The 28,000-nt window shown below is 39.6% G+C and overlaps 1 protein-coding gene across 4 annotated transcripts in view; it reads right to left on the bottom strand.

Moving 5' to 3' along the window:
- Positions 1 to 28,000, bottom strand: part of ESRRG (estrogen-related receptor gamma) — a 694,862-nt gene that overhangs the window by 490,382 nt on the left and 176,480 nt on the right. Inside the window, exons 1-2 of one of the 4 annotated variants that reach the window (XM_010853290.1) lie at positions 4,390 to 4,476; positions 2,750 to 2,840 (exon numbers count right to left, since the gene is read on the bottom strand). The exons of the other annotated variants lie outside the window; for them this stretch is intronic. The gene's annotated coding sequence lies outside the window, so the exon portion shown is untranslated. Of the gene's footprint in view, positions 1 to 2,749; positions 2,841 to 4,389; positions 4,477 to 28,000 lie in introns of those variants that run through there. 4 annotated transcript variants of the gene reach the window in all.

Below are 28,000 nucleotides of genomic sequence, written 5' to 3'. Positions count from 1 at the left end.
CAAGGAGTAAGCGTCTTTTAATTTCATGGCTGCAATCACCATCTGCAGTGATTTTGGAGCCCCCAAAAATAAAGTATGACACTGTTTCCACTGTTTTCCCATCTATCTCCCATGAAGTGATGGGACCGGATGCCATGATCTTCGTTTTCTGAATGTTGAGCTTTAAGCCAACTTTTTCACTCTCCTCTTTCACTTTCATCAAGAAGCTTTTTAGTTCCTCTTCACTTTCTGCCATAAGGGTGGTGTCATCTGCATATCTGAGGTTATTGATATTTCTCCCGGCAATCTTGATTCCAGCTTGTGCTTCTTCCAGCCCAGCGTTTCTCATGATGTACTCTGTATAGAAGTTAAATAAACAGGGTGACAATATACAGCCTTGACGTACACATTTTCCTATTTGGAACCAGTCTGTTGTTCCATGTCCAGTTCTAACTGTTGCTTCCCGACTGCATATAGGTTTCTCAAGAGGCAGGTCAGGTGGTCTGGTATTCCCATCTCTTGAAGAATTTTCCACAGTTTTTTGTGATCCACACAGTCAAAGGCTTTGGCATAGTCAAGAAAGCAGAAATAGATGTTTTTCTGGAACTCTCTTGCTTTTTCCATGATCCAGCGGATGTTGGCAATTTGATCTCTGGTTCCTCTGCCTTTTCTAAAACCAGCTTGAACATCAGGAAGTTCACGGTTCATGTATTGCTGAAGCCTGGCTTGGAGAATTTTGAGCATTACTTTCCTAGCGTGTGAGATGAGTGCAATTGTGTGGTAGTTTGAGCATTCTTTGGCATGCCTTTCTTTGGGATTGGAATGAAAACTGACCTTTTCCAGTCCTGTGGCCACTGCTGAGTTTCCCAAATTTGCTGGCATATTGAGTGTAGCACTTTCACAGCATCATCTTCCAGGATTTGAAATAGCTCAACTGGAATTCCATCACCTCCACTAGCTTTGTTTGTAGTGATGCTTTCTAAGGCCCACTTGACTTCACATTCCAGGATGTCTGGCTCTAGGTCAGTGATCACACCATCGTGATTATCTGGGTCATGAAGATCTTTTTTGTACAGTTCTTCTGTATATTCTTGCCACCTCTTCTTAATATCTTCTGCTTCTGTTAGGTCCATACCATTTCTGTCCTTTATTGTGCCCATCTTTGCATGAAATTTTCCCTTGGTCTCTCTAATTTTCTTGAAGAGATCTCTAGTATTTCCCATTCTGTTGTTTTCCTCTATTTCTTTGCATTGATAGCTGAGGAAGGCTTTCTTATCTCTCCTTGCTATTCTTTGGAACTCTGCATTCAGATGCTTATATCTTTCCTTTTCTCCTTTGCTTTTCACCTTTCTTCTTTTCACAGCTATTTGTAAGGCCTCCCCAGACACCCATTTTTCTTTTTTGCATTTCTTTTCCATGGAGATGGTCTTGATCCCTGTCTCCTGTACAATGTCACAAACCTCCCTCCACAGTTCATCAGGCACTCTATCGCCTAAATCCAATAATATTGGCTAGGTTCTGATGTCATTTCTGAAGGAGATAGCTCTTCTATAAGAAAGACATGGCATTTAAAAAATAAGTGGCCAAGATCCTCGATTCTAGCACATTTCTAACCATTTTTCTTGCACTTTAACCATGGAAACATGGAAAGTCAGAAAGGGAAAGGAACAAGAACAAGCAGCAGGAGAGAGCAAACGTGAGAAACTAAGAGAAAAGAAAAATAATGGAAGGAAAGAGGAAGGTTAAACATGAGTGAGCACACAGTTCATTCACTCAAACCTGGAGTACTCAGGACAGTCAAATTCAAATAGAAGGCAAACTTGGTTTATCACTCCTTTCCCTGAAGGATGCAAGAATGCCACTGCTGGCAGAGATCCTGGAGATGGTCTACTCCAAAGGCCTCATGTCATCAGTGAGGACAATGAGGCCCTGGAAGGGAAAGTAACTTCAAAGTCAGAGCAGGAAGCCAGGTTCACTGTGGACCAGTCTAAGGGTCTACCAACCACAGCCACGTGAAAGCAGTAAAGGCCCGTCCTAGTCATGCACGCATGCTGTTGCTCAGTCATGTCTGACTATTTTAGACCCCGTGGACTGTAGCCCGCTGGGCTTCTCCGTCCACAGAATTTCCCAGGCAAGAATACTGGAGTGGGTTGCCATTTGCTCTCCAGGGGATCTTCCTGACCCAGAGACTGGACCCACGTCTCTTGCATCTCCTGCACTGGCAGGCCGATTCTTTACCACCTGGGAAGCCCTTTCCCAATCACAGACAATCACTAATGATCCCAGGAGTGAAGAAAGATGGAGATGCCCTTCTCTCTCTGGGGGGAAAAACACAGATCAGCTCACAGAATTTAAACGCACAGGAAGAGCTGGAATTGGGCACGGCCACAGCCGACCCAGCTTCGGGGGTAATCTGGCCCGTGGAGGCAGCACACTCTGAATTCAGAAAGCTCCAAGTCCAATTTCTTACATTCCCAACAAACCGTCTCTGGTGGTGATTATGCCGTAACATTTCTGATGATTAATTAAGAGACTTTCATTACATCACTTGGCTTGTAATTAACAGCTCCCCCTATCTTTAATAAAATAGATGGCATGATATAAAATAAACAAGGGGGACCAAGTGATAGGTAAACCCTAAGCCAAGATGATATCACCCTCCTCTTCTGTCAGGATGGAGGTGAAGAAGCAAAAGGCTATGGAAAAGATGAGTGGGGTGTGCTCAAGAGGGAGATGGGGGGGAGAAGGCAAGCATTTGCTCAATCAGTACCTATTTTCAGAATTTCCTTCAAGCTGGCTCGGACTGAGAGTCATCAATTATTTAAAAGATGTAACATGATGCTTCCTTTGTTGAGGCAAATCTGCAAGCAGACCCCGAGAGAAAATAAAAAATGAATTAGGCAGAATGTATTAGTCTGCTTGAAGAAAACAAAGATTTAGCTATTGGGACTCGCTCTTCTTAGAAACAGTTCAAATTTGTCTCCAAAATTCACAAACCTTTTTTCTCCCTCTCCTTACCTATTTATTTATTATTTTCTACAGTAGATCACACAAAAGGGGGCATGAATCATTTCCTAAACTTCTCCTTTCTTTTCAGATTCAGCTTGATGTATTGTCTTCATTTAAATTACAAATACACTAATCTGAAACACTGTTTACCAAGCAGCATTTTAAATGAAAGATACAAGAAATTGCATCACTCACATTTTAAAAATGACTTTAGACTTCGGACCTCATAAAAAACAGCCGACAGTGTTCTCTGTCTTGGCTGCTATATTTCAGTCTAGCTAATGAAATTCAATTAGTGAGCTTTGTACTTAGGACATTATGATTCTGATGGCTGGTCTGATCAAAAATGGTGTGCCAAGCCCTAGTTCTGTTTTCTGGCAGACCACAGTTAAAAGGAAAATTCAATAGGGTAGATTGGCATGGGGAAAGTTAGTTTCAGAGGAACTCACTTCTCACCATCATTAAAAAAATACGGGAGGAGAGCTGTTCCTTAGAAGGGTTTTATTATTTACTAATCAAATGGACTAACTTTTTGAAAAACCTCAATACCTAAGTCTGTCATTATCAGTGTTAGTCTTTTAAAAACAGCAACTGACCTAAAATAAACCAGTAACCAACTAAAATCAATAAATCACAGATTTAATCCGTTTTTAGGTTTGGATCTGCCTGAGCTTGTGTTACAAACAAAAAGTACAAATACTGGACTCTTAGTGATGTCTTTATGTTAATTTTGTTCTTGTTCAGTCATTAAGTAGTATCCGATTCTTTGTGACCCCATGGATGGTAGCCCACCATGTTCCTCTGTCCTTGAGATTTATCCAGGCAAGAATCCTGGAGTGGGTTGCCATTTCCTTCTCCAGGGGATCTTCCTTAGCTAGGGATTGAACCCATGTCCCCTGCATTGACAGGCGGATTCTGTACCACTGAGCCACCAGGGAAGCCCAATGTCTTTTACAGGCCTTCCCAATTAAAGCAATAAGCATCACCCACAGGAAACCTTGAGCCTTTACACTGAAGATTCAGATTACACCATCAGTTCAAGAGGTGCTGTGCCTTTAACACCTGAAAGAATTTAACACTTGAAAACAGATACGCACTTAGCAAAAACCACTGGGCTGAAGCCTAGTACATTACACATCTTGATCCTCTACCTGGACCATTGGCCTTTGATTCAAGGGTACCACGTCTGCATGGATCAGGTTGAATGGCAAGACACAATCTAACTCATCATTATATGGCCCGATTCTTTGGACAGCAAAAGCAGACAAGCAAAAATGGAAATTTCAGATGGACATATAGTCTTTGGTCTGTTAATAACAATCCTAATTAACTAGACAATTGAGACCTGAGCATCTATTTCATTTTCAAAGTTGTTTTCTTAAAACACAAACCAGATCGTACCGGTTCTTTGCTTCTCTCACAGGGAATGACACCCCTGTCCAACTCGTGATAGACAGAAACCAAAAGAGCCATCCTTGGCATCTCTTCTGCGTCATCACGTCTTTCCCTCTTTCTGGAAAACAATTACGGGAACAGTCATCTGAAATTCCAGAAGTGGAATCTGACTTCTTGGTCCACTCCTTGGAAAGCTGTTCTAGAAGCTTTTGGTTTTACCTGGGAGTGACCCAGGATTGAGTACAGATACTCAGCCTGGACTTCTTGTACCCTTGGTGCTATTTTTCTCTGACTCAAAAATTGTACATCCCTCATCTGTTCTTGATAGGAATATATCATATAGATATTTTTTGATGATAAATCCATTTGGAAGTAAACTTTTTCTTGTGTCAAATGCAAAAGGGAAAATGCACATTCACTTCCTTCCCACAAATGGGCTGCCTCTGATGTGTTTTCTCAGAATTCATTAGTAAAATGCCTTGCTAGACTGTCTTGCTCCAGCTTGCTAGAGCAGAGTCTGCGCCTCTCTTCTCAAATCCACATTGACTGACTTCACATTGGTAACTTGAAATCACACTGCGGCAGGAGTATTTACATCAAGGAAATCACTGTCAGAACTCAGGTATTTTTACACTATGGTTACCAAAGGGAAAAGGTGAGAGGAGGGATAAATCAAGAGTCTGGGATTAACATATACACACTGCTGCTGCTGCTGCTGCTAAGTCGCGTCAGTCATGTCCGACTCTGTGCGACCCCATAGACGGCAGCCCACCAGGCTCCGCCATCCCCAGGATTCTCCAGGCAAGAACACTGCAATGGGTTGCCATTTCCTTCTCCAATGCATGAAAGTGAAAAGTGAAAGTGAAGTTGCTCAGTCGTGTCCGACTCTGAGCGACCCCATGGACTTCAGCCAACCAGGCTCCTCCGTCCATGGGATTTTCCAGGCAGAAGTACTGGAGTGGGGTGCCATTGCCTTCTCCAATATACACACTACTGTATATAAAATGGGCTTCCCAGGTGGCTCAGTGGTAAAGACTCTGCTTGTCACTACAGAGGATGCAGATTCAATCCCTTAGGTTGGGAAGACCCTCTGGAGAAGGAAATGGCAATCCACTCCAGTATTCTCGCCTGGGAAACCCCATAGACAGAGGAGCCTGGTGGGCTGCAGTCCCTGGGGTCGCAGAGTCAGACACAATTTAGCGACTAAATAACAGTATATAAAGTAGATAATCAAGAAGGCCCTACTGTATAGCACAGGGAAATCTACTCAATACTCTGTAATAACCTATACAGGAAAAAAAAAATCTGAAAAAAAAATGGGTTTATGTACAACTGAGTCACTTTGCTGTACACCTAAAACTAACACAATATTGTAAATCAATTACACTCCAATATAAAATTTTTTAAAAATCAGGTGTTTTTTCATCCCCTTCCCTCACAGATAGTTTACCAGCACATCGCTGGAAAAGGCTTTAATTCAGTTTTCTTCTTCTCAAATAAAAGGTACTATAGAGTGTTTTGCATCGACACCCATCCTTTTTCTTCTCTTTCCCTCTTTTGGGGGGGACGTTAGTCAGAAGTTCACCACCTCTTATTCCTTGGCTCCAGGCTTGACCATCTTTCCCAGCCACTCTTGCAGGTAGGTGTGGTCAGGTGATTGAGTTTCCTTCCATGGACAGAGACCAAAAGTGACAGAAGCCTCTCCATACTTGGGTTGTAAGCCACCCCCACAAATACATTCCACGGTTTTCCCCTTTCACGGGCTTCTGTAGATGCTCTGGGCAACCCTGGATGCCACTCATCGAAGAAAGAGAGCAATGGGATAAGAAGACATCAACCTTCAAATCCGTTCTGGAAAGAGACTTACCCCATTCGGGAATACCCATTGTGAACTTCAAATGTGAGAAAACAGTAAAGTTTTTTTGTTTGAACAGTTTACTGTTTGAGAGTTTGTTTGATTCACCAGTCACCATGACTATAGCTGAGTATTCGTTCTCCTCTTCTTTCAACCACTGTCTTTCCTCCCCCAGCTGATGTGATAAATCCAGGGATGAGGACTGATCAAGACTGGGAAGACTGGAATAGGAGCCCTAATATATAATACTGACTTCTCATGCAGAATTTTTGTTTCACTTAAGAGTTTTGAGTTCTATGTGTTGTTCATGTCAATAGTCATTAGCCAGAAATCTGTGTTATTTCCATATGCTTGTGGTACCGTGTGTAGCTCATTCTTTCTCCCTTTAGTGATGTCATCTAAATAAAGTGTTCCAATTTATAATCATATCCACATCAGATATATATGAGGAGTTCAATCCATATGCCCTATGTCTTGTCAAGGAAATTAACTATAAAGGTATTGATATTATACAATTAATATGAGGGCTCTTAACATATTTAATTTCCCCCTGACCTGACTTTCTTCACTCATTGTGAACAAAAAGTATGAATTCATTATTTGCAAATAGTCTGGATTGCTTAATGTATTCTAGAAGGAACGAAGAGTACACATACATGTACTCAAGCACGCATGTTTCTGTCCCTATAGGGGGCAAAAATAGTAATTAAGGTAAAGATAAGGAACCATTCTAAGTTGTCAACCATGTAGGCTTAGTGGAACTCTAAATGTATTTTTAGTTCATATTTGTGTATTTAAGGTTTTCTCTTTCTATAACACTCAAGGTAAGAAAAAAAAAAAAGAAGGGAGGGAGGGAGAGAAAAATAGAGAAACCAAAAAAAATTGTTTCAATCTCTCCATATTATTTACTATATAAAGCATCACACATTTTCCTCCTTGCAAGCCTGCATAAAGAGTCTATTTGGGAGTGTTTGGAATTGTTGTGTTTTTAAAAATTTAACAATCATAGCTCTGAAGCTTAATCACTTGTATGTGTTACAAGACCAGATGGTTCAAGTGGGTGTTTGTTTACAAGCTCTTTGTATAAGGTTTTTAGCTGCTTCTTAGTCCAAAGCTGGATATTTCAACTAACCAAGAAGGCAATGAGGAATGAGAAGAGACTGGATTTCACAGATCCCTGGACTATTAGACTTCACTCCACTATGGTCCTGAGCACCTGTACAAGGCAGGGTTTACGGCCTAAGAAATAATAACATTTGCACGCCACGCTCTGAGTTCTTCATGGACCTCGGACAGGCTCTAGAGGAAGAAGGCATCTACCCTGGGCTCAGCGCTGCTGGCTGCTGGCAGTGGACACCAGAGAAGAACAGAGCACCCTGCCTTCCTAACATTTTAATTACCCTCAAGCTCTAGAATTTAAGATGTTTCCTGTTTTAACTGGCTTCGAGAACTGAGCTGTTTGACCAGTCTCATCCTCCTCCAGCTTTCTCCTTCCTGATGTGGATGAAAGGAGAGAAAGACAACTTTCTTGGTGGCTGCCCCATTCTCTGTTTCCTCTGTACGAACCACACAGCCAATATTGGCAAACGTGCAAAGGATGCAGGTTTCTTTACCGCAAAATAAGTCCAATAACATTAAAGTTTCCTTAGAAGAGAATGAAAAGTTTCATCAAGGAACAAACTTTATTGGCTTTGAAAAGATGAACATGTACTTCTTGTTTTCTGGATGAGAAAATCCCCTTATAGTTCACTGTCTACTCTGGGGCTCACCTTCTCTCAACAGAAAGAAGGAAGTCAATACTTCCTTATTTTCATTCTTAATAAGATTAATGATGTTCAGCACAGTTAGCCCACCTAGAATTAATATCTTACAACACGAGCTATCTGTCCTTCATGGGTTCCCCAAACTGGTATCCTTCCTGTGACCACCCAATCAGTTCCAAGAAATAAGATATTAGAGCAAAAGGGGCAAGATATTAAGTTCCAAGAAATTTTCAGTTCCAAGAAATAAGATATTAGAGCAAAAGGGTACAGGGATATCTTAGCATTTCAGTGAATTTCTATCCTTTTGTACAATCAACTAGCAAGAAATTATATCCCAACAAAAATGGGTTTGATCATTATCATTTCAGGCATTTGATTCCTCTTGTTTATTAGTTTGGGGGATAGATCTTTTCCATAACTTCTTTGGATTAACTCAGCAAAATGGGACATCATTTAACTGCATCTTTAGGATAAGGCTTGAGAAGGGAATGGCAACTTACTCCAGTATTCTTGCCTAGGGAATTCCATGGACAGAGGAGCCTGGTAGGCTATATAGTCCATGGAGTCACAGAGTTGAACACGACTGAGTGACTAATACTTTCACTTTCACTTTAGGATAAGGAATGCACATCATTTATTATTCATTCTCCAAAGAGCCACACAATATTTTGCACATAGCTGGTGGTATCACTGACTCGATGGACGTGAGTCTGAGTGAACTCCGGGAGTTGGTGATGGACAGGAAGGCCTGGCGTGCTGCGATTCATGGGGTCGCAAAGAGTCGGACACGACTGAGCGACTGAACTGAACTGAGTGTTCCAGAAAAGGATGTTGAATGAATGAAGGAATAAATTACTAGCATTGATTATTCTCTTCCAATCTTAATGAATGCAAAGCTTACTTTAATACATGTCATTAGCCTTGGCAAAGTAAAGTCAGGAATACCTAGATAAATGAGCATATTTATGACATGTGACTGTTTTGCCTTCTGAAGACAACTCTTAAGAAAGAGCATTTTCCCCAAACAAACAAAAAAGAACCAACTGATATTTTAGAAGAGAATATGAAGTATGATTTTTCTCTCAACACTTGATAATCATTTGCTTATAAAACTAACAAAAAAGACACACATTGAATCAGGGATGTCTAAGTGATCTCAGAAATAGGATCATCTGTCCCTATAACAGGACAGCATGAATCAAACAAATATGTTCCAGATTCTTCCATGTATGTATCCCGACTCTGGAGCCCAAACAAAAACCTGTCAATAAACTGTGAAATTAGGGGGAAATAAAAGAGTGTTCTCATTATTTACAACCTTTAATAAGGAGAGTGTGTATAGTCAAATTCAATTTGAAATTTTGAAATTTGAAAAATTGAAAAATTGTCTTGATTTTTTTTTGACTGTGCCAAGTGGCCTGTGAGATTTAGTTCCCCGACCAGGGATTGAACCCAGGCCCTCAGCAGTGACAGTGTGGACTCCTAACCACTGGACCTTCAGAGAATTATTTGTCTTGACATTTAACAAAAGAAATCAAACTTAGCACATATACTTTCTACGGTAACAGTGTCCACCATAGAGTAGTTGCTATGGACTGAATGTTTATGTCCCCCTGAAAATTGTATGTTGAATCCTAATGCCCAACGTGATCGGCATGTGGCCTTTGGGGTGATTAGATTATGAGAGTGACACACATCCCCTGTGGTGGGATTAATACCTCCACAAAAGAGGCCTGAGCGCTCCCTTGTCCCTTCTTCCATGTGAAGTTGCTGCAAAAGACACCATTTGGGATGAGGACCTCACTGGACACCAGATCTACTGCAGCCAGGACTGTGGACTTCCCAGCCTTCAAAACCGTGAGAACTGAATTTCTGTTATTTAAAAGCCACCTAATTTAGGGTACTTTCTGATAGCAGCCCAAACAGACTAAAACAGTAGTCAACTTTTAACCAAAACTTGTTAAATGAATAAATGTATATAGCAGCCAATTCTGTATCATAGTAAAGATGTGGCTTGGGTATAGAAAGTTAAACCCAAATTCAACTTCTGATTTGCTAAAAATCCTTCCCTTTTTAGCACAATCATTATTTATTCTTATTTGTGACATAAAATGAATGGGCACTTGAAACAAGAATGTTTAAAACCAAGATGGGATTTTTCAAAATGCATCACTTCCTAATCACACTACTATATATTTGTCTTATCTATGTTTTTCAAAAAGATTATGTCTATCATATCTGGTAGCAGAAATACTATATGATAGGTGCTACTGTGATTATAACATGAAAGTATCTAGGTAGGATATTTCACACCACAGAAATTGGCAAACTCTATAGTTCAGGATTTGATTTACTGTTTGGTTTACCGTCTTGTCTTCAGAAATGATGGATAAAATGTAAATAAAGTAAATTAAATTAGTAAAATAAAATGCCCTTTCACATTAAAAAAAGATGTGATTTTCCTTTCATTATATCCCTCTAAACATCCTGGGAAAATCTAGCTAGGCTTCTGCACACATAGAACTACTCTTCTGCAGATTGAAGGGGAGCAGAAACACCAGCAGTAGCTATGAAATATCACTGGTGGTCACTATTCATGTTTTATATACTGTCAGCAGCAACATGGTCATTTAGCATCAGACATAGTTATCCAGGCACTTAGATGATGCAGCAAGTGTCAATACTGAGGATACTATTTATAGCCCAATAAACTATCCTTTGAACAATATTAGTAACATTAAGCTTAGGTAGCACTCAAAGTACTAATGCCTTAATATAGATATATTGCTATAAGCATAGTTTACAGCACGGAACATAAACACAAATCCAGTGACACTAATAAATCACTTTCTTGACTGCTTAAAAATGTACTGCCAAAATGGGCTTTATGCATTACACAATGGAGCAGAAGGCAGCGATATATATTTAAATTTTCCATTTTTAAGCTGTCACTCAAAAACTTTTCATCCTTTTTTTAGCTTATTGATCTTACCGGCTTGTGATAACTGCTTCAACTGCTTGGTTGAGCTGTTTTTAGCTTCTGCTTCTTTTTAATAAGAACTAAATCAGGAATCATAAAATGCTACTAATTTAGCATATTTCAATAGAGATGGAAGTTACAAACAGCACGAAAATAGTGCGATTCTCATGTCTTATTGCCCTAGAATCCCAGATTTAATTACCATGTGGTACAGTATAATGAAGGGGATAGTGATGCTATGTATCACTATATACACACTGAAAATAAAACTTGTATTAAATATGCTAAAATAGTTGCTCCAGGTTTCCTGATCCCTTCAATTAAATATTTTTTCACATGAATGAATTATATGTGTGTATATATATATAAGTTTTTAATTGTTGTTGTATATAGAATAGATTCTGTGCTATTATTTCCTTTCTTTTTGGTTCATTTACAAAGAAAACTCCATTCTTAAGGTTTTTGGTATTCCTTACCTTACAATATATTGTATTGGCCAAAAAGTTCATTCAGGTTTTTCCATGAGATCTTATGGAAAAACCCAAATGATCTTCTTGGCCAACCCAACACATCTGGCACCAAAACAACCAAAATATCATCAGCAGAACAGCTGAACTGATTACCTGATCAACCAGCTTGCATCATCCCCTCCACACCGTGCATGCTCTTCAGCTTGGAGTGGCAAGCTGTTAACCACAGTCAGAAAACGTCTCAAGGCTGATTTTGGATCAGAACCTTGTCCTCTCAGACCTGTGTCTGCTCTCAAAGGAGACTGTCTCTGAACTCTGCAGCAAACTGTACTTCGCTTCTCCCCTCACTGCTAGGCCCAAAGTTCAGGGCTCAGTATGGAAGAAAGAGTGGTCCTCATAGCTCATTGCCCTTATTTTGCAAACGGCTGCATGGAATGCGGAAGCCACAGACCCCCAAGGCCCGATCCATAAGAAATATCCCCGTGACCAGTATACTGTGTGGTTGTGGTCATGGCTCTGAGTACGGCCCTGAATCTCACCCACTCAGATAGGACAAAGCACTGGATTTGCTCACAGTGCAAATCCCATCACACCTTCCCCTGACGTCCTCCCCAGAAGCGGCAACAGCGGCAACTATTAGGCAGCCATGAAGTTTATTCTCAGAGGCAAGAACAGCTGGATTTTAGTTACTATCATTATATCTAGCTTCTGAGAGAACCTTGAGAGCATGCAAAAGTAGCCAGATTAGTTTAAAAAATACAGATGAGTGAAGGGAAGGCTTTTCTTTCAGCGTATTTAAAATCATTAAAACTCTTCCATAAATAGTTCTTGCTCACTTGACAGCTCCTAATGTCAATAATGTTAAGCTTCCTGCATCATTTCAAACTGAGCCCCCAGTTCGTTCCTGGCACAGCTTTGGTGCCAGCTTTCTAGCAGGTGGCCACCACCAAGAGTCATCATGTTTCAGCAGAACTCACCATTCTGTTTCTGCATCCCTTGTTTCCACAAATGCTACCGCTTCGTTGAACAGGTCTCACAATCACACACATTGCCCCCTCTGGTTTGTGTACCATCTGTGTATGTAAATGTAAGTGGGCGGGTGCACACCCAACCGGAGGGGCACATTTTCATTCCTCTTCCACATCAATATGGTGATGAATTTCCCACTTAGAGCTTTTCTGACAGCTGGACGAAATGGTAGCTCCCGTGACCAGGGATGTCCTGACTTCTCCTTGCAGAAAGGTATTCAGCGCACGTAATAATTATCCATCCATCTCGTTCACACTAAAGGCATGGCAATGCAATTTTAGCCTTATAATCAAGACCATATGACAAAAACCCAAGGCCATTAGGGACCAATTTTGAGGATTCTCTGCAAGACCATGATTTTCCAACTGCACTTACATATGCTGAATAGTTACCTCTGCACGACCGCACCTGCTCTCATTTATGGAGCCCCTCTGTTTTCCAAAGCTATTCTTAATAATGAAATAGGGTAAAGTTTTAAAGGCTGGCTGACTTTTTTCTTCCTTCATTAATTTTTTTTTTTTTCATTTCCCTAAGCATAGTATGAAAACGCTGAGGGTGAGTTTTCTGCTCACGCCACCGACCATACTTCAGGGTCTGCTTTTCTCTTTCTTCTTCACTTCGCCCTCTGCCCTGACCCCTCCCATCCTTCCTCTCAGCCCTGCCTCTGATCTGAAGCCTGATCTTCCTGGCCCATAGTTGCTCCACATGGACTTCTGACCACCCCACTTCAGGTTCGGTGACACAATAATAATGATGTCTCTGAGAGAACATGATGTCATCATAAATCTAGGAGCTGTCCAGCAAAGACTCCACTCGTAAAGTAGAAAGATGGCCAGAGTTACTTTGAAATAATATAAAACATGGCTCAAATAGTCTTTCATGTCTTATATAAAAATGTTTAGAATAATGAATAAAGCCATACCCTTTGATAGATAAAGCTATAAATACTAAAAGCAATAATATGGTCTAGAATTAATGATTTATCAATTTGAGAGGCAATAGGGAAAAATATTCATTAACTAGTAAGAAGAAACACATTATAAAGCCTCCACAAAATAAAAAACGGCCAAGATGCTAGATTTTACTACCATTACTTTGGACTCTCTATGTATAGACTCTGCTCAATCTTATTTTTTAATCGTTCAAGGGATAAGAAATTATCTCCAAACATCAATTAATTGTCACCTTGGTTCCTTAGCTCGTAAGAGGGCATCATATTATCTCATCTCTGGACATTTTTCTAAAATTACGAGATAATAGACCTTTTAATGCAAGTCCATCACTCATTTTTTTTTTAAATTGTAAGACAGCATAGATAAATAATGCCATAAGCAATAACTCAGTATAATAACATAAAAAAAAAAACTCCATACAGTCCCTCTCCATGGAAGAAGTAGTCATATATTGCAGATGGCCATGTTTGGGAAAGTTCTGTGAAGATACCCGACAAAAAATTCTTACCTCTGCATTGAGGCCATCAAAACCAATCTGTTTGTTTTGTCCAGTGCTCTGGAAATACAATTGTTATCCATCCTTCTCACTGCTTAATTTAACACAATGAATCTTGGCCTGTTCTTAGTAAACAAGGGCAGAATGTATTGTGCAATTTCCAATATAATGCAATAAAAAGTTCCTAATTACTTGATTAAGGCATGTGGAAACAAGGGGACCATATATAAAAGGAGCCAATGATCTTGGCTTGAGCATTCCACCAGTTGAACAAAGTTCTGATTATCTAATCAGGTTCTAAATATGTGCAGATAATGTATCATCTATAAGAGGGTATATAGTTCGTGTTAAAATATGAGCTGTTTCCTCAATTAAGGTACTTGCCAGCTGACAGGCAGAGGAGTAGTTGTGACATCTCAGTAGTGATCCCAACCTGAGTATGTGTGAAGTTAGCTGTTCCTCTGATTGTCACCTCACTGGAACTATTTGCATTGGCAACAGCACACGGAGTTGGTTCGACCTTAAATGTGCATTTCTTAAAATGCCTTCAAAAAAGCCTGCCCAGTGGTGCTGCTCTGGAAATAAAGCCATTATGTTACCTAGAAGCTAACCTGTCACAGGCTTGACAATGCGGTTACAGGCAGTAGAAAGGGCCAAATCTTTCAGGAGAAATCATATAATTTTAAAAGCTACCAAAGGTGGGTGTGAACAATTCCTGTGTCACTCATGTGCCAATCACCTATCTATCAAAAGCATTAAATCAAGGAATAAACAAAACCAAACTTTAAAGTAGAAAAGAAAAAAAAAAAAAAGACAGGTGGAAGCCTAGTATTCTGCAATAATCTTAAAATTATACTTTTAACCATAAAGGTGATAAAGAATTCAAGATGATGAAGACAAATTATGAAAAGCACTGTATCACTGTGATGCCAGATGAGCAACGGATAAAAGTCATTCCAAAAACTCTAGAAGTGGAAAAGGCTCTGTTAGATTTGTATATCTTTGCTCAGCTTTGGAGATACTTCTTTAATTTTGCTCTGTTCCTCACTCGTAATTAAATACTTCCTCGAGTCTCCTCTTTTGATTATTCTTCATTTCCTCATCCCTGAATTGTTAAAGAAGCTAAAACCCTGGACCTCCTTTTTATTCTACATTCACTCCCTAGGTGGTCACAGCTAGCCTCTGTAATTTTAAATACCATACATATGATGACAAACCACAAACGCATAACTTTAGCCAAAATGTTTCCTCTGAACTTCAGCCTCATCGATCCATCTTCCTACTTCCTAAACAATTCATTTGGATGTCTATCATGCATCTCAAAAGTAACATTTACAAAATGAGTACTGATTATTCCGTGTCCTCAAATGACAGAACACCATCTCTGAGCATCCTTGCTGTTACCACTGTGGGAAGTTTCTTGTTCCCCACATCTGCCTACCCATTTCCTCACTTTATTTTTTAGTAACTTCTGGAATATTCTGACTAAAAAGGCAACCACATCTTCCCCACTCTCTATCCCCCTTATCCAGTTTTATTTTTTCCATAATATTTAGCATTAAGATGTGATATTTTTAATTGAAGTATAGTTAATTTACAATGTTGTATTAGCTTCCAGTATAGAGCAAAATGATTCAGTTATATATATGTATGTTATGTGTGTATATATGTATATATTCTTTGTCATATTCTTTTCCATTATAGTTCATTACAAGACATTGAATTTAGTTTCCTGTGCTATACAGTAGGTCTTTGTTATTTATCTATTTTATATATAGTAGTGTGTATCTGCTAATCCCAAACTTCTAATTTATCCCTACTCCCCATCTTTCCCCTTTGGTAATAAGCTTATTTTCGATGTTTGAGAGTCTGTTTCTGTCTGGTAAATAAGTTCCTTTGTACCATATTTTAAATTCCACACATAAGTGATATCATATAATATCTGTCTTTCTCTGACTTACTTCACTTAGTATTATTATCTCTAGGTTCATCCATGTTGCTGCAAATGCATTGCTTCATTCTTTTGCATGGGTAAGTAGTATTTCATTGTGTGTGTAAACATACGTAAACTTACTTTCTACTCATTTTGCTTCCTTTCCCTCCTTTCTTTTGTCCTGTTTTCTTTTCACCTTTCCTTCTTTATTTCTCTCTGTCTCTGTTTCCATTTGTTCTTTTCCTTGCTTCCCTCCCTCTTCCTTCCTTCCTTTCTTTCATTATTTATCTCCCTATACCAAAATGTAAGCTCCATCAAAACAGAGAACCTCTGTTCACTGCTGTATGTCTATTCATTCCAAAAGTGTGCTGTCCACTATCATATTTCAAGATCCTAAAACAAATTTTTAACTATCAAAAGTATTGAGACAACTATGCATTTGGACTGTTTGCAAATTTAAACATGAGAATTTTTAGTCTTCTACTGTATTTGACACAACTGAGCGACTGAACTGAACTGAACTGTATTTCCTTAAAAAAAAAAAACTACAATTTTATATTTAAAAAGAAAAAAGAAACTTAAAACTAGGATTCCAAACAGAACCTAAAATCCATGACATGCTTTCATTTTTAAAAAATGAGGCTGAATAATACATAAACCAAATAGAATTTCTAGAACAAAATGAAAAATTATATATAGAGATAGATTCTATTAAGCAGAGTAATGATAGAATGGATAAATGAATCTTTGCTGACTGCTAGCCATGGGTCAGAAAATGTTAATCCTAACAAGAACCCCATGAGGGAAAATTCCCACTTTACAGAGTAGGAAATTAAGTGTTTGATCAACTTGCTACATTTATATAGCTAATCCCAAAGCCAGGATTTAAACTGTATTATATTGTATCGGTTTGCCTAAATATACATACACATGGTGTGGGTATAAATTTAATGTGAATTAGAAACAGAACTCTACAGAAAGAAGCCTGGAATACAAAGAAGAGAAAATGTAACAATTCTCATCTCTTGGAGGCTTAACATTTTTAATATGCATATGTTTTTATACAATTATCACAATGTTGCAGTTCTTACATTTTATTTTTGTGATAGTGAATATAAAATATGTATCATGTATGTAAATTACGAAACATAATAATAAAATGAACCTTCATGAATCCCCTATCCAGCTTAAGTAATAAGCATTGCTAAAACTGGTAAAGTTATCCAGGGACCTTTTTTAATTGCACACAGCTCCATTCCTTACCAGGAATAAACACTGTCTTGAATTGTGTGCATATCATTCCTTTTGTTTTCCCTGGAAACTTTACCACAAGAATCTGTCCTTAAATAACATAATTTACTTCTGATATTTCAAGATGGTGTCATATGGCATGTAGTCCTTCCTTTCCGGTTGTTTGTTGTTTTCTCATTAAATATTATTAGTATCTTTCTATGACATGTCTGGGTTGATGCACATAGCTGTGGTTCATTGATTCCATTGCTCTATCGTATTCCAATTCATGAACATGCCAAATTTACTTGTCCAGCCTTCTGCTAACTTCTTCTGCAGACATCAAAACATATTATAAAGCTACCATGAGATAATGTGTTCTTTATATGAGGACAGACAAATTAATCAATAAAGCCAAATAAATAGCTCAGAAACAGGATCACACCAGATGGAAACCTGGTATCTAACAAAAGTAAATTGCAGATCTGCAGGGAAAAGATGAACTACAGTAAATGGTGCTGATATCATTGATTGCCTTTAAAAGGAATCCTTCCTTAAACCGTCTATACACAATTGTAAATTTCAGATGAGTTACAAATTGTGAAAAGCAAACTTCTAAAACGTTAAGAAGACAGTATAAGAGAATATCTTCATGACTTTCAGTTAGGAAAAAAAATATTTTTGACAACACAAAAAGTGTCAACCATCAAGAAAGACTGATAAATTCTATCTAAATGAAAGTGAGAAGATCTTTTCAACAAAGGATACCATAAAGAAAATAAATGGAGAAGTCATGATTCTCAGAAGATATTTAGGATACATTTATCTGTTTCTTATTAAGGATTTCTTTTTTAATTATACTCCAACCTTCTCTGAAATAGTCACTACTTAAATGCCTTCCTTTTATAGGTTCTTTGTTCCTTCTTAGTGCTTTGAAAATTAGGGACTCCATAAACACTGCTGACTAACAGATTTTTATTTTAGGCTGTTTTCTGCTGCAGTACATGTAAAATTTTACCTTGCTTTAAACAAAGGCTACTAACTATAGGTGGCATTGTTGTAGCATAGATCATGTTCTCAATTACCTGTATGACAGCAAAGACTGATACTAGTAAAACTTCATTTAAGTTTTTTAATTCAATTGAACCAGAAGGTCATTGACACTTCAGTAATTGCTATTGAAAACCATTTGGCTAAAAGAGAAAAACACACACATAGATACACACAAAATAAATTGTGACATAATCTGTACTACAGATTATTCATTTTAAATGGATTGTCCAGGTCTTGTTACAAGATCATTATTGCAATTATTTTACCTAATAAATTTCTTAATGATTCTGAAACAATGGTCAAACGTGACATAATTTATACAACCCAACTAAAGAAAAATTGGCAGTGCTTTTCTGGACCACAAACAGAAAGTCCAGTTTTTAAGCTGTGTTCTAGTTCTAAACTATGGAATAAACACAAAAGGATGAAAAGAACAAGAGAGGAAGTGATTTGCAAGAAGCTGGGGGAGCAACCCTTTTGCTATAGATGGGCAGCATGCAGTGTGAGGCTCTGTGCCCAAGTGGCACTGTGTGGATGACCAGGCTGTTCCCTCCCGATCAGAGGTGTCTGGGAAAGTCTTGGACTTTTCTTGATTTCTTCTCTGTTTCCATTCCAAGAAGACAGGGTTAATATTGCTCAGTCACTCAGTCATGTCTGACTCTGCGACCCCAAGGACTGTAGCCCGCCAGGCTCCTCCTCTGTCTATGGGATTGCCCAGGCAAGAATACTGGAGTGGCTTGCCATTTCCTCCTCCAGGGGATCTTCCTGACCCAGGGATTGAACTCAGGACTCTGGTGTCTCCTGCATTGACAAGTGGATTCTTTACCACTGAGCCACCTGGGAAAGCCAGGGCTTAGTATAGCTAAGTGTCTAAAATTCCCCTTCTCTATAAATGTTTAAAAAAGTGCTCCTACTCAAAAAGTATGGCAGACAGCAGGGTGTGAATGACATTCTCAGACTAGATATTTAATCTGTCAAGTCCGGCATCTGTCATCTCATTAACTGAATCTTGAATTCCCACAACTAGGAACCTTCTGTTTTGTTTGTTTGGGTTTCTTGTTTTTGCTAAATATAAAAAAGTCATCCTTAGGCTAACACCTTCTCTCGTTAAAAAAAACGAAGCCATGACGCAACCCGGGTAGACTTAGAGATCATCCTGCTAAGTGAATTAAATCACAGGCAGAAAAACATCATATATCACTAAGATGTGGAACATAAAAAAATGATACAAATGAATTTACTTATAAGACTGAAACAGACTCACAGACCGAAAACAAAGTTATGGTTACCAAAGGGCAAATGGGGGACAGGGAGTTTGGGATTCGCAGATACAAACTACTACATATACAATAGATAAATAATAGGTTCCACTGTATATTATGGAGAACTATATTCAACATCATGTAATAAACTATAATGAAAAATAACATAGATATGTATAATTCAATCATTTTGCTGTACATCCGAAACACAGCACTATAAATCAACTATATTTCAATTACAAAAAAAAGAATAAAGAAGCCAGTACAATACCAGAATGTATGAGTAAGAGTACATTATTTAAAGAATCACTGAAATCTTTTCATTTCAAACTTGCTTTTTAAAAACACTGTGTTTCAGGGCTATATACGCAATATGATACATGGAAAACAGCTCAGGAAACAACAGTGAAAATAAACACAGGTGTGGAAAAGAGCAACTGAGAAAATATATACGTTGATACGACAGGATGGTGACAAGCCAAAAGAAGAGCTAGGTAGACTCTGTCTTCTCACAAACAGATGGTGGTTTCTGATACTGTGACAACAACTCGGGCTTTGAAAACACAAACACCTGAGTTTAACACCCATCTGTCCATCTGAGTCATGGACAAGCCATGTGATTCCGAGTAAGTTCTGTCCTCTCTCCGGGCTGTTTACTGAGAAGACAGGAAAGACTATTTAACCCCTGAGCGATCCGAAGATTCGATGAGATGACGTACTTAAAACACTTTGCAAACCGTGAAGCACTACATAAATGTGATTCATCTATTTAAAGCATCATTATCAAAATAGACTCTCCCTGAGGAAAGAACAGAGGAAACGGGCTTACTAAATGATAGAAAAAGGGATTTCTATGACACAGCAGCAGGGAAAGCATCCTGACTGTGACAATGATTGCAACGGAGGGGACGGAGTTACTTTCTGCAGCACAACCGGCACTGCTTGATGCAGAATTAAAACCAACTTTCTTGGAGAGAAAGGCATAGAGTATGTGACACTTGCTGGTGCCACTCAGGATAAAAATTGAGTTCAGAGTTAACTAAGGTCCCTATCTTGTTCAGTCTTCTAAAGACAGCCTTCTACTGTGTCTCCTGGGGCCCCAAGGAATCTAACTATATCAAACTGTGTAATTCTAAAGTATTTGCTGGCTCTCTCTTGTAAAAGTTTAATCAAGATTTGTCGATCCCCCTCCATTATCCCCAAATGAAGCCCTTTTATTTTTATCTATTTTTACAGTAGGTTCTTTTTGGTTAACTATTTTAAATATAGCGGTGTGTACATACCAATTCCAAACTCTCAATCTCTCCTGCCCTAACGCCACTCCCCTGATAACCATAAATTCATTCTCTAAGTCTGTGAGTCTGTTTTGTAAATAAGTTCATTTGTATTTTTTTATATATAAGCAATATCATATTTGTTTTTCTGTGTCTGACTTCCTTCACTTAAAATGATAATCTCTAGGTCCATTTGTATGTGTGCATTCAGTCGCTTCAGTCATGCCTGACTCTTTGCGACCCTATGGACTATACCCTACCAGGCTTCTCTGTCCATGGGATTCTCCAGGCAAGAATACTGCAGTGGGTTGCCATGCCCTCCTCCAGGGCATTTTCCCAACCCAGGGATCGAACCTGTGTCTCCTGCACTGCAGGCTGATTCCTCACCACTGAGCCACTGGGGAAGCTGCAGGGCCATTCATGTCCCTACATTATTGCACTCTTTTTCTTCTTCTTCTTCTATTTATTTACTATTTAATTGAAGGATAATTGCTTTACAGAATTTTCTTGCTTTCTTCAAACCTCAACATGAATCAGCTATAGGTATACATATATCCCCTCCCTTTGGAAACTCCCTCCCATCTACCTTCCCATTCCACCCCTCTAGGTTGATACAGAGCCCCTGTTTGAGTTTCCTGAAACATACAGCAAATTCCCGATGGCTATCTATTTTACATATGGTAATGTAAGTTTCCACATTACTCTAGTTCATTCTTTTTTATGGCTGAGTAATATTCCATTGTATCTATGTACCACATCTTTATCCATTCTTCTGCTGATGGACATTTTCCAAATGAAGCATTTTTAAATGAGCCACCAACTTATAAATGTAATTTGATTGAATTTTGCCAAATATTAAACATGCAGGCTGTCCTTAGGGCAATCCAGGGAAGAGGAGAATCACCCTGCTCTCTGATCCTTCCCACAAAGGACATTAAGGGCCCACTCTGGACAGGCTTCTATGGTAAGTGCTAGGAAGACACAGCAAAAGCTAAAGCAGACAGTCTCTGCTCTCAAGAAGTCTCAGTCTAGTAGGAGAGGCAGACATTACTCAAAGCCACATTCTCGAAAATTAATGCCTTGAAAGTCTTCAATAAATGGACTGATCAACACAGAGCATGCAAGTAAGGGTTACCTAAGGGTGAGAAGAATTAGAAGATACTTGAGGACACAGTAAGTATTAACTAGGCAGACACAGGACTTCAAGATTTCTAAGCATAGAGAGAAGCAGGTGCAAAGGTCCTGCGGCAGAAGGAGCATAACAAGTCAAGAATCTAAAAGAAGCAGCTGGGTGGATGAACAGGGCAAGCAAGAAGCATGGGACGAAATAAGGTGAGAGAAGTGGGTGCAGCCAGACCAGACCAGTATTCTTAGGCCATGTTTAGGATTTTGGCCTTTATCCTTAGAGCAAGGTGAAGCAGCTGATGCAATGGAGGTTAAGAGAAAAATAAATCACAGGAGTTAAGAGTTCCTTGTGGAACAGGTAAGGAATGGCCTTAACTGTGCTGGGCTTCCCTGATAGCTCAGCAGGTAAAGAATCTGCCTGCAATGCAGGAGCCACAGGAGATACAGGTTTGATCCCTGGGTTCGAAAGATCGCTTGGAGAAGGAAGTGGCAATCTTCCTACTCCAGGATTCTTGCCTGAAAAATCTCATGGACAGAAAAGCCCAGTGGATTACAGTTCAATAACTGCTAGTGATGAAATGGAGGGAGGATCAAAAATCACTGGATTGTTCTTCCCTGGCTCAGTGGTCAAGTATCCCGCCTGTCAACACAGGAGTTGTTGTTGTTTAGTCACTAAGTCTTGTCCTACCGTTTGCAACCCCATGGACCGTAGCCCACCAGACTCTTCCATTCATGGAATTTCCCAGGCAAGAATACTGGAGTGGGTTGCCATTTCCTTCTCCAGGGGATCTTCCCAAACCAGGGATCAAACCTGAGTTCTCTTGCATTGGTAGGCAGATTCTTTACTGCCTAAGGGGAAGACACTGGGGAAGTCTTTCAATGCAGGGGATCCAGGTTCGATCCCTGATACGGAAAGATCCCACACGTTTCGGAGCAACTAAGCCTGTGCACCACAACTATTGAGCCAGTCCTCTAGAGGCCAGGAGCCGCAACTACTGAAGCCTGCATGCCCCAGAGCCCATGTTCCACAACAAGAGAAGCCACGGCAATAAGCCCACGCATTGCAACAGAGAGGTGCCCCCACTCACTGAAACTAGAGAAAAGCTCTCGCAGCAACAAAGACCTAGCACAGCCAAAAATAAATTTAAAAAATTATTTTTAAAAAATCACTGGATAGTTCCTCAGATGTATGGACACCAAAGTAGGGGAAAGGAGTGGGATGAACTGGGAGACTGGGACTGGCATATATTATATATACTACTATGCATAAAATAGACAAATAATCAGAACCTACTCTATAGCTCAGGGAACTCTACTCAATGATCTTTGGTGACCTAAATGGGAGGGAAATCCAAAAAAGAGGGGATATATGTATACATATAGCTGATTCACTTGGCTGTCCTGCAAAAACTAACAAAACATTGTAAAACAACTATTCTCTGATAAAAATTAATTAAAAAAAATTACTGGGTGGTTCCTTAAGTCACCAGCATTATTTCCCCCCAAATTGGACCTTATAGCCTGATCATCTCCATTTTTGCACCCCGTTGGGTATCTCTGCTGAGCAAGTCATTGCCTTCCCACAAAAACTGAACACTGCTCCCCAGGGAGTTTAGGTGCTGGCAGTACCTGACAAAATATACCTGTGGGACGAATGAGGCTGCAGAGGGCAGGTGGCAGCTGACAGTGAATGTGAGTCAGTATGTGTCTACCTAACTCTGGTGGTTCAGATCGTAAAGAATCTGCCTGCAATGTAGGAGACCGGGGTTCGATCACTGGGTCAGGAAGATTCCCTGGAAAAGGGAATGGCAACCCACTCCAGTATTCTTGCCTAGGAAATCCCAGGGCCAGAGGAGTGTGGCAGGCTACAGTTTGTGGGGTTGCAAAGAGTCAGACCGACTTTGCAGCTAACACTTTCACAACCCTGGAGGTAGACCTGGAAGGAAAAATCATCACCCAAACTTTCTCCTTCTTTCTGCTCCAGATAATGGCTCTCTCTATTAAAAATGTCCCTACTATTAGTAATTCAGTATTTATAAAAGGAGGAGAGAAGAAAAAACTCTGGCAGGGAAATAATAACAAAATGTATGATCCACAGAGGTGGTGGGGAGATATAATGTTATTTTACATATTTGATATAGAGCCTAAATTAAGCCATAGAAAAGAGGCCATGAATCTTCAAAGCCTCATTATCAAGCCTCCTTAAACCTCAAATACAGAAAAATACATTTCATAAACAAAGACCCAATAGGATTTTAATAGTACAATAAATTTCACAGACATTTGCACTAATCACATTTCATTACATTTTTTTTTTTAAAGAAACTCCATTTGATGGAGAGTCAGATTTTGAAAGAGGGTACAAAAGACCTTTTAGGAAGTTAGTGTTTGACTGACCATCAAAATGCCAGTCAGATTTGCTATGGACACATCTGATATTATGCAACTGAAAAGTTGTACACAAGCTCCCTCCCCCCACCTTCCACCACTCCTGAGATTCACTGTATCATGGTCCGTCTCCTATGTCTCTCAGGATACATCTTTCCTCTGACCATCCCCAACAGCAGGAAACTCGGACCTCAATTAGAGTTGTCAACTCGTCAGTTGTTTCTGATGGCTTTCAACAGTTGCATGCTTTCTACTGCAAATTTCCATCTGTATATTACCTGATGGGGATAAAGACAGTCCAGTCCGAATGCCATCACCACAATAATCTTAGACCCAGAAAAGAGATACCTTTATCCATTACTACTTTCAGACCAGAGCAAAACAGGCTCCTACCTGGGCTCGCACTTTGGTGGCCCCTTCTCTGGCTGTGTCCTTCTCTACTGTATGGAACGTCTAACGGGCAGTAGGCTGTGTCCACCTTGAGTTCATGCACCACCTCTAGACCCTCAAAGCGTTGGGATTCTTGAATCCCCCACTTGCAAGCTCCTAAGCTTACTTTAGGTTGGAATCCATCCTCAGGACACCTGACTATTCTGCCAAAGGTATATTTCTGACCAGAGGGGAGACTCAAGAGCAGCTATTATAAAGGGATATGATTATGTCCACTGGGGTAAGCATTCATTTGAAGACAAGGCACCTTGAGATGCTGGAAGAAGTTGGGGGTGGGGACTTCCCTGGTAGTCCAGTGGCTAAAACTCTCTGTTCCCAATCCGAGGGGCTGGGGTTCGGACCCTGGTCAGGGAACTAGATCCCACATGCTGCAACTGAAGATCCTGCATGCCATAACTAAGACCTGGCACAGTTAGATCAAATAAATAAATATTAAAAAAAAAAAGATGAAGAAGCTGGGGGTGGAAAAAGGAGAGGATCAGGGTAGAGGTCAGGGGCTGAAACACAGTTTTTGTCCTGAGGCCTTGTTCTAAGGCAGCACTCCAGGAAGCCTGCCTGATTCTATACTAGAACTTGGCCTTTCGAGTCACTCTGAACATCGTTTCTCAAAGTTTGATGTGCTACCAAGGTACCTGGAGGTCTTGTTCAGTGCAGATTTGGATTCAGTGACCCTGAAGTCCAGCCTGAAAGACTGCGTTTCTCATAAGCTCTGAGATGATACTGAGGCTGCTGGCAGGTGAACCATACTTTGAGTACAAAGGACATGAAGGTGTATTTTTTTCAAGACAGAACGATAGAAGACGTTTTATTTAACAATTTGTTTGGTGTGCAGCTTTTCAACAGTTGTGAAGGGGCCTTCACAAAAGGGCCTCCATTTGTACTATTATTGCCCTAACCCAGCAAACACTTTAGAGACATGCCTGCCTTTCCTCTTTCATACCAGGGACCTACCGATTTCACTCATCAGAGTCGGGGAGAGTCAGCTTGAAGAACAAAAAGTCTCAACAAAAGATTAACTGCTTCTATTAATTGTGCTTCAGACGCTGCACCAGAGAGGTGCCCAGGCTGTCCACAGATTCTAATTCTGATACTGTGAACAATGTGAGAATTCCTCTGCCCTTGGCTATTTCACTACTCCCAAGCCCGTGGCTCCATGTCTACTTCATGGTAGTCATTTTGCAAAGAGAAACCAGGGGGACCAGGTCAGATAGTGGCCACTCCTGCCTAGGAAGATGCACGCCTTCTTGGGTGCTGGCTCACCTATGACATAGATGCCTGGCTGATCTGAGATACAGTCTCCTTCCTTGCCCATCCTGTCTCACTGGGCTCAAGATGCTGTTTCCTCGTTCCAGCATCTTCCCGAGTCCCCAGGAATGAGCATGAGATGTCTCTCTTTTTATTTAGTTCTTTGATTTCATCAGAGTTTTGTAGTTTTCCTTGTATAGATCTTGAACATAGTTTGTTAGATTTATACTTAGGTGTTTCATTGGCTGATGCTGGGAGGAATTGGGGGTAGGAGGAGAAGGGGACAACAGAGGATGAGATGGCTGGATGGCATCACTGACTCGATGGACGTGAGTCTGAGTGAACTCCAGGAGTTGGTGATGGACAGGGAGGCCTGGCATGCTGCAATTCATGGGGTCGCAAAGAGTCGGACACGACTGAGCGACTGAACTGAACTGAACTGAACTGAAGGTAAGCGGTATGGCCGTCCACTTTTTGTCCTACAAGGAATTTGCTTCTTCTACTTTTACTCTTCAATCAAGTCCTCTTCTTAGGCTAACCCCTAATGAATCTTCAGATCTCAGACTATCTGTCATTTTGAGAAATCTTTCTTAAACACATATTTAATCATTCAGTCAACTTCTCATACATTCATTTAACAAATCTATTTAAAATTTCTACTATGTGCCAGGTGTTATTCTAACTCTGGGGATAAGTTAGAAATATAAAGTTCTCTTCCTCATAGAACATATTCAAATGGGGAGGGGCAAAAATAAAAGTAAACATAAAAAAACCTTTCTGATAACAGTAACCCAATTGTACAGGTACTTATTAAACAATGAACGAAGGCATGTTGAATTCCTTTAGGAAAACCACGGAAATTCATTTTTGGTTAGCTTCTTCTTAAACAAATTGAAAGAAAAAATGATAGAGAATCTATTTTACGTTTCTATTGACTGCAGCCCCTGAACTAATTCAATGATGAGTGCACATTCACTGCTTAAGAAATACTTAAAACAATCGACTGATGTTTCAGGAAGCGCAGTTTGGACTATAGGCTCTTCTATAGAAATCTGTAACCAGGAATGTTAAATCTGAAATGGAGAATGCCTCTCACAACAGATACATAAGGATTCCCTTTGAATCGAAGGAGCAGGCAAACATAAAAGTATTACCACCATCTTTATTTCAAATTAAAACGTGTCCCTTTCCCTACCCCAGATTCTAAGTCAAACAGCCACAATCCACAGCCTTTCAACCCAAATCAGGTTCAACTGATCTGGTTCAAAAACCACCACCAATGCTGGCTTTTAATTTAATCCTTTGGGTGTTGTCTTCATCGCAAGCAGGCTGGGAACCACTAGGAGAAACATTATTGAAACTATTGAAAGTTTTACTATCAACTGGAAAAATCCACAAATAAAAATGAAGATGAGAAAATGCATCTCTGGAAATCTAATGTGCAGTTGGCTAAATGATAAACCAATTTGAATTAGTAAATTCTAATTGAAAAACGGCATGACAAAGTATTTTCCCATTAAAACAGGAATTTGCTAAAGGCATTTTCAATTATTTATCATGCTTCAGTAAAAAGCTTCACACATCCTGACGACACAGTGTCTTCAACTTTGCCTACTGATCGAATTTTTAGCACAATGGCACCTAGCTCAGATGACTTTAAAAATTATATGCCAATGACCTTGACCGTGTTCTTTAATTTTTATGAGGTTCTTTTTTCCCTTGCTCTCTACAGTCCTCACATGTAACTGCACAGATGCTTTTAACTTGATAACCTAATTATTATCTATAAGTGTTAATATTTTTAACCTTATCGGGGCTGATCTGCCTCCTGGAAACTGACAGTTCACTGAGTTTTACTAAAGGAGTAGAATATTTGGAAATTTTGACCACCGAAAAGGACGTTTTAGATGAAGGACTATCTCCCTTTGAAGTTCACAAATATTTGAATGTCCTTTCAATTGCTTAGATAACTTACACTTCTCAAAATCAGGGCAGAGGTGACTGCTGGGAGCCAAAATTGTGGATTCCAAGCCCACAGGGAAGGGAATATATTTGGAACATAATACCCTGTTGGTGCTCAATAAATGTTTATTAATGAGCCCCAATTTTTG

The sequence above is a fragment of the Bison bison genome, unplaced genomic scaffold (genome assembly GCF_000754665.1).
Source record: "Bison bison bison isolate TAMUID 2011002044 unplaced genomic scaffold, Bison_UMD1.0 scf7180017864325, whole genome shotgun sequence".
Taxonomy (NCBI): domain Eukaryota; kingdom Metazoa; phylum Chordata; class Mammalia; order Artiodactyla; family Bovidae; genus Bison; species Bison bison.
This window is presented reverse-complemented; position numbering and strand designations above follow the sequence as displayed.